The sequence below is a fragment of the Elgaria multicarinata genome, chromosome 13 (assembly GCF_023053635.1).
Source record: "Elgaria multicarinata webbii isolate HBS135686 ecotype San Diego chromosome 13, rElgMul1.1.pri, whole genome shotgun sequence".
NCBI lineage: Eukaryota > Metazoa > Chordata > Lepidosauria > Squamata > Anguidae > Elgaria > Elgaria multicarinata.
The window spans coordinates 30,202,156-30,210,321 of NC_086183.1; positions in this window are offsets into that span (position 1 = coordinate 30,202,156).

Sequence of the window (8,166 nt, forward strand, 5' to 3'; positions counted from 1 at the left end):
TCCTCCCTCTCCAAAGTTACAAGAATGTGGGCTTGGCAAATGAAAGCCTCTGATGCCACCATGTGGTCCAGAGAGGAAAAGTAAGAGAAAAATAAATGTGAAGGGAGGGCGTGTCCTAGGGCAGGAGGATAGACTGCGGTGCACCGGAAGATCACAACCTAGCACAGAGGTGGGCAGCCTCGGAGGGCCCCGGGGCCATTTCTCAAAAAAAAAAAAAAAAAAAAAAAAAAAAAAAAAAAAAAAACAACCGAGGGCTGCCAACAAAATTCAGTGACAGTGAAGCAGCAGCTGTAACAGTAAAAATTTGGTATTTGCTGCCAAAATCCAGCAGTAAACTGTTACAGAGGCATCAAATGGACAAAATTAGCTTGTTTTCAAGCTAAATTTGTACCTTTTAAGCCTCCGCTGTGGTACACCACTGAAATACCAATGTTCGGGCAGTGCAGCAAGGGGTCCCATGTTGCCCACTCCGCACTGAGCATTTTCTAGTTGTTGGGTTTTTTGCAAAGAATGTTGGACAAAGTGCATCTTGGTCTGACCCAGCCAAATTCCTCCTCTTTTCTCAATATTTATTTATTTATTTACTTATCATATTTATACCCCGTTCCTCAGCCAAAAAAGGCTCTCAGAGTGGCTTACACTTAGCAAAAAAGACAGTTCCTGCCCTCAGGCTTACAGTCTAATAAAGACATGACACACAAGGAACAGGAGTTCAGGAGGGAGGGAGGGGGGGAGGATATGCTTCACAAAGATGTGTTATGCCTGAACTCATAAGAGATGCTGATATTGGATCTCAAGTATTCCAGACAAAGTTGGCCACATAAAATTGGAGCCAGCCAATTTTATCTGTGTTAGGGCTACTTCCAATATAACAGGGACTGGTGGGAAGCTAACTTGCCTTACTTTTTTTGTTCTGGCTTGACAATTATGTTTTTGAAAGCAGTCTGACAGACACCAATGCGATAATTGCAGCTGTAGGTGCACTGATGGAAAAAGCTGCCCCTCTCGCTTTAATCTACACCTTTATTTATTTATTACTTTTATATACCACCCCATAGCTGAAGCTCTCTTTACTGAGGCTTGTGTTTCCGGATCCTTTGCGGGATTATGATCAGCTCTTTTACACCGTTTCCCCCCCTGAGGTTAGAGTCTACCATCCTCCCATTTGCAATCCTGACCAAGAATGAACAGCAGGAATGGTTTTTTTGTGTGTGTGTTTTTGAGAAATGTTTGCAAATTACCAAAGTTGTGATGGTTTTCGGAAAATGTGTATTTTTAAACATATGCCGTTTGGAATGCAAGTTTTCCAACAACAACATTTTCACGCTTTAGTCTGTGGGGTGGAAGGAATGTAATACACACAGAAATATGGGTTTTTCCCATTCAAAATTCACACTCCCCCCCCATTCGAGCGAGCCCAAGAACAGGTTGAAAATGATAACAGTAGTGAGCTATAATGAGCTTTGAGATGATTTTGGAAGAATTTAGGAGAGCTTGGACATTGCTGCTTCTCCCATCCCTATCCAAGGGGAAAATGGTTGGGGGAGTTGCGTTCACATAAGTTTTGGTATATGTCACTGCTCAATTTAAGGCACAATCCGATGCATGTTTAGGGATGCTGGCTGGGGAATGCTGGGAGTTGTGGGGCATTTATTTATTTATTTATTACATTTATATCCTGCCTTTTTTTCCTCCAAGGAACCTAAGGCGATGTACATAATCCTCCTCCCCTCCATGTTATCCCCACAACAATCCTGTGAGGGAGGCTGGGCTGAGAGTCTGTGACTGGCCCAAAGTCACCCAGTGGGTTTCCATGGCTGAGTGGGGACTAGAACCCGGATCTCCCAACTCCCAGTCCAACACCTTAGCCACTACACCACACTGGCTCTATCTTTTTTCTGCCTTGCGCCTTTCAATATTCGCAGCGTGGCTCCCCTGCACCCCCATCATGGCCTCCATCCTCACAAACCTTATTCTTACCTCATGCTCTTGGCAACTCTTACTTTTTGTGTTCATTAAAGCAGAATCCAAATGGGCAATTAAAGTTCACCTGGTGTCATTTCTGCTTTTCAGTGGTAGGATCTCATCGCCTCCAACTGACTCAGAGGAGCTGATCAGCTAGCTTCCACACTGTTGACCTTCCATGGATGACTGGGATTCATTTATACCCATATTAATTGAGTTCATCCAGTTCTGCAGCTAGAAATATAGAATTCTGCAACCACAATAAATCAACCAGCACTGAAGAAAAGCAGCGACCAATTTCGATTCTGTCATATGGTGGATGATTGGTAATAATAATAATAATAATAATACTCATTAAGGTTGTAGCTGAAAAGAAGAGCAATTTGATTTACACAGAAGCACTAAAAGTACACAATTATTTTAAACATTGCAATGCACAATAAATGCACCCACAGTTATGTTATTTTATTTTGAATTGCAAAGTTCTAATGGGTAGGGATGAGCTACTTTCACCCCACCAGAAGTTTCGGCCTGATGGGAGTTGTGGCCGTCCAGAAGTTTTGGCCTGAAGGGAGTTGTGGCTGTCCAGAAGTTTCGGCCTGATGGGAGTTGTGGCTGTCCAGAAGTTTCGGCCTGATGGGAGTTGTGGCCGTCCAGAAGTTTTGGCCTGAAGGGAGTTGTGGCTGTCCAGAAGTTTCGGCCTGATGGGAGTTGTGGCTGTCCAGAAGTTTCGGCCTGATGGGAGTTGTGGCCGTCCAGAAGTTTTGGCCTGAAGGGAGTTGTGGCCGTCCAGAAGTTTCGGCCTGATGGGAGTTGTGGCTGTCCAGAAGTTTTGGCCTGATGGGAGTTGTGGCCGTCCAGAAGTTTTGGCCTGATGGGAGTTGTGGCCGTCCAGAAGTTTTGGCCTGAAGGGAGTTGTGGCTGTCCAGAAGTTTCGGCCTGATGGGAGTTGTGGCTGTCCAGAAGTTTTGGCCTGATGGGAGTTGTGGCCGTCCAGAAGTTTTGGCCTGAAGGGAGTTGTGGCCGTCCAGAAGTTTCGGCCTGATGGGAGTTGTGGCTGTCCAGAAGTTTCGGCCTGATGGGAGTTGTGGCCGTCCAGAAGTTTTGGCCTGATGGGAGTTGTGGCTGTCCAGAAGTTTCGGCCTGATGGGAGTTGTGGCCGTCCAGAAGTTTTGGCCTGAAGGGAGTTGTGGCCGTCCAGAAGTTTCGGCCTGATGGGAGTTGTGGCCGTCCAGAAGTTTTGGCCTGATGGGAGTTGTGGCTGTCCAGAAGTTTTGGCCTGATGGGAGTTGTGGCCGTCCAGAAGTTTTGGCCTGATGGGAGTTGTGGCCGTCCAGAAGTTTTGGCCTGAAGGGAGTTGTGGCTGTCCAGAAGTTTCGGCCTGATGGGAGTTGTGGCTGTCCAGAAGTTTTGGCCTGATGGGAGTTGTGGCCGTCCAGAAGTTTTGGCCTGAAGGGAGTTGTGGCCGTCCAGAAGTTTCGGCCTGATGGGAGTTGTGGCCGTCCAGAAGTTTCGGCCTGATGGGAGTTGTGGCTGTCCAGAAGTTTTGGCCTGATGGGAGTTGTGGCCGTCCAGAAGTTTTGGCCTGATGGGAGTTGTGGCCGTCCAGAAGTTTTGGCCTGAAGGGAGTTGTGGCTGTCCAGAAGTTTCGGCCTGATGGGAGTTGTGGCTGTCCAGAAGTTTTGGCCTGATGGGAGTTGTGGCCGTCCAGAAGTTTTGGCCTGAAGGGAGTTGTGGCCGTCCAGAAGTTTCGGCCTGATGGGAGTTGTGGCTGTCCAGAAGTTTTGGCCTGATGGGAGTTGTGGCCGTCCAGAAGTTTCGGCCTGATGGGAGTTGTGGCTGTCCAGAAGTTTTGGCCTGATGGGAGTTGTGGCCGTCCAGAAGTTTTGGCCTGATGGGAGTTGTGGCCGTCCAGAAGTTTTGGCCTGATGGGAGTTGTGGCCGTCCAGAAGTTTTGGCCTGAAGGGAGTTGTGGCTGTCCAGAAGTTTCGGCCTGATGGGAGTTGTGGCTGTCCAGAAGTTTTGGCCTGATGGGAGTTGTGGCCGTCCAGAAGTTTCGGCCTGAAGGGAGTTGTGGCCGTCCAGAAGTTTCGGCCTGATGGGAGTTGTGGCTGTCCAGAAGTTTTGGCCTGATGGGAGTTGTGGCCGTCCAGAAGTTTCGGCCTGATGGGAGTTGTGGCTGTCCAGAAGTTTTGGCCTGATGGGAGTTGTGGCCGTCCAGAAGTTTTGGCCTGATGGGAGTTGTGGCTGTCCAGAAGTTTTGGCCTGATGGGAGTTGTGGCCGTCCAGAAGTTTTGGCCTGAAGGGAGTTGTGGCTGTCCAGAAGTTTTGGCCTGATGGGAGTTGTGGCCGTCCAGAAGTTTCGGCCTGATGGGAGTTGTGGCCATGAGAAGTTTCGGCCTGATGGGAGTTGTGGCCATGAGAAGTTTTGGCCTGATAGGAGTTGTGGCCGTCCAGAAGTTTTGGCCTGATGGGAGTTGTGGCCGTCCAGAAGTTTTGGCCTGATGGGAGTTGTGGCCATGAGAAGTTTTGGCCTGATGGGAGTTGTGGCCGTCCAGAAGTTTCGGCCTGATGGGAGTTGTGGCCATGAGAAGTTTTGGCCTGATGGGAGTTGTGGCCGTCCGGAAGTTTCGGCCTGATGGGAGTTGTGGCCATGAGAAGTTTCGGCCTGATGGGAGTTGTGGCCATGAGAAGTTTTGGCCTGATGGGAGTTGTGGCCATGAGAAGTTTCGGCCTGATGGGAGTTGTGGCCATGAGAAGTTTTGGCCTGATGGGAGTTGTGGCCGTCCAGAAGTTTTGGCCTGATGGGAGTTGTGGCCGTCCAGAAGTTTTGGCCTGATGGGAGTTGTGGCCGTCCAGAAGTTTCGGCCTGATGGGAGTTGTGGCTGTCCAGAAGTTTTGGCCTGATGGGAGTTGTGGCCGTCCAGAAGTTTCGGCCTGATGGGAGTTGTGGCCGTCCAGAAGTTTTGGCAGACAAGTTGTCCACCTCTGCTGAAAGAAAAACTTTCCTTTTTTTCATACTAAAAAGAAGTAAGGTATAATCTTTTGCTTCCCACTACTTGTAAAGCCTTCTTGTTATTAGGTGTTGGATAGGAAACCTGAAGGATTTAAAACCTAAATGGATTTCCTTACCTTCAGAAAGTCAGTCTTTTAAAAATTATACCATTTAGGGTGCAATCCTGTGCTGAAGATCTATATAGGGCTAAAAATCAACACAAGCCCTATTTAGAGTAGATACATTGAAATGTATTTGACTTAAGTTTGGTTGCATGCATTTCAATGGGTCTACTTGAAGGAGGACCTAGGTTGGATTTTACCCAAAGATTCAGCGGAAACTCCAGTATGCCAGAGGAACACTCCCCAGAGAAGTCCGCCTGGCGCCTACACTGTATTCTTTTCGTCGCCAGCTGAAGACCTTTTTATTTTTTCAGTATTTTAACACCTAATTTGACTTAAATTTAAATGTTGCTGTTTTAATTCTGTATTTTTAATCCTATATCAATTTCTGCTGTGTGGTTTTATCCTGGTTGTGCTTTTTGTATTATATTTTGTATTTGGGTTTTTAGATTGTTAGTTGTTTTATTATGTTCTTCATGGTTTTAATTTTTGTGAACTGCCCAGAGAGCTTCAGCTATTGGGCGGTATAAAAATGTAATAAATAAATAAATAAACAAACACTATTGCTATAACAGATTCCTCAGGTCATAGTTGTGTGTGGGCAGGAAAGGGGCTATAGAGCTGTGGTCAAACTTCCCGCACGACCACCTTCTAGTAATTTGCAGACAAAGTTGAAATATTCCCAACATTTTAAAGGAAGCATTTTCAGAATAACAGAACGAGCATGGAAATTCTAAATATATTTTTTGCTTTATTTCTGCAGTTTCTCTCTCCAGATACCTGATTAATTTTCTTTTTAAAAGGGTGGTAGTGATGATGATGGACACCAGAAGTAAAGTATCAGAGAGGGTAGCATCCAGCAGTGTTACTCTGCTAGCATTCATGATATTGTGTTCTCAGAAAACAAGTTCTGAATGATGGGCAAGGGGGCGAGATCCAAGAAAAGTGATGTTTGTGCAACTAGCTACTCAAGCCCAATGGGCACCAGTGCTTGTGCAAGCACTGTTGCAACAGGAGAAATCAGCGGAGCTCTGGTAGCACTATTTGCGCTAGTGCAGCCTTCCTCAGCCTGACCACCAGATGTTTTGGACTACAACTCCCACCATTCCTGACCACTGCCCATGCTGGCAGAGACTGATGAGAGCTGAAGTCCAAACAGGCAGACTGCATTCGCAGATTAGAATAGCAGAGTTGGAAGGGGCCTACAAGGCCATCGAGTCCAACTCCCTGCTCAATGCAGGAATCCACCCTAAAGCATCCCTAACAGATGGTTGTCCAGCTGCCTCTTGAAGGCCTCGAGTGTGGGAGAGCCCACAACCTCCCTAGGTCACTGATTCCACCGTCGCACTGCTCTAACAGTTAGGAAGTTTTTCCTGATGTCCAGCTGGAATCTGGCTTCCTTTAACTTGAGCCCGTTATTCCGTGTCCTGCTCTCTGGGAGGATCAAGAAGAGATCCTGGCCCTCCTCTGTGTGACAACCTTTTAAGTATTTGAAGAGTGCTATCATGTCTCCCCTCAATCTTCTCTTCTCCAGGCTAAACATGCCCAGTTCTTTCAGTCTCTCTTCATAGGGCTTTGTTTCTAGACCTCTGATCATCCTGGTTGCCCTCTTCTGAACACGCTCCAGCTTGTCTGCGTCCTTCTTGAATTGTGGAGCCCAGAACTGGACACAATACTCTAGATGAGGCCTAACCAGGGCTGAATAGAGCGGAACCAGTACCTCACGTGATTTGGAAGCTATACTTCTATTAATGCAGCCCAAAATAGCATTTGCCTTTTTTGCAGCCATATCGCACTGTTGGCTCATATTCAGCTTGCGATCTACAACAATTCCAAGATCTTTTTCGTTTGTAGTATTGCTGAGCCAAGTGTCCCCCATCTTGTAACTGTGCATTTGGTTTCTATTCCCTAAATGTAGAACTCTGCATTTATCCCTATTAAATTTCATTCTGTTGTTTTCAGCCCAGCACTCCAGCCTATCAAGATCACTTTGAAGTTTGTTTCTGTCTTCGAGGGTATTAGCTATCCCACCCAATTTTGTGTCATCTGCAAATTTGATCAGCGTTCCCTGCACCTCCTCGTCCAAATCATTAATAAAAATGTTGAAGAGCACTGGGCCCAGGATTGCTAAGGGATACTACCTGGTACTTTGTTTCAGGGCTACTTGCAGGGGAAAGAACCTGCTGTCCCCAGGCCTATGTGAGGGTAATTGAATTCATGCATTACTATCCCCAGTGGAGGCTGGTGGCTCCGATGCCAGTGGGGCAGTGAATTCGCTCTGGATTTCAATCAGAACTCTGGAGAGGGCCTTTTCATGGGTGGCCCCCCAATTATGGAATGATCACCCCGATGAGGCTCGCCTGGCACCAGCTGAAGACATTTTTATTCTCTCAGTATTTTAACACTTAATTTTAACTTAAATTTAAATTTTACTGTTCTAACTCTGTATTTTAATCTTATATCAGTTTTTGCTGCATGGTTTTATCCTGGTTGTGCTTTTTTATACTGTATTTTGTATTTGTGTTTTTAAACTGTTGGTTGTTTTATTATGGTTTTAATTTTTGTGAACCGCCCAGAGAGCTTCAGCTATTGGGCGGTATAAAAATGTAATAAATAAATTTAAAAATGTAATAAATAAACATTGTTATCTTTTCAGCGCCAGGTCAAGACTTTTCTTTTCCCAAGCATTTAAGAGCATTTAACAACGCTAAGTTTGTTTTTTAACAGACCCCAGAACTGTTTTTTTTAAAATGGATACCGTTGTTTTTATACTGTTTATGTTTTTGATGGTTTTAAATTTTGTATACTTTTTAATGTTCACCGTTTTTAACTTTTGTAAACCGCCCAGAGAGCTTCGGCTATGGGGCGGTATATAAATGTAATAAATCAAATCCAATCCAATCAATCAAAGATGAGGAGCCAGTGGAGGCTAGTATGAAGCAAAGGAGCCGGTAAGGTGATGCATGAAATCTGTGACTTATAGGAAGCTAATGCCCCACCGACATCCAGACAGTGAAGTGAGTGAGAAGTAGGCTGTTCATCTGCTCTGATTTCACCAGAACTTTGGAGAGGAGAGGAAATGGT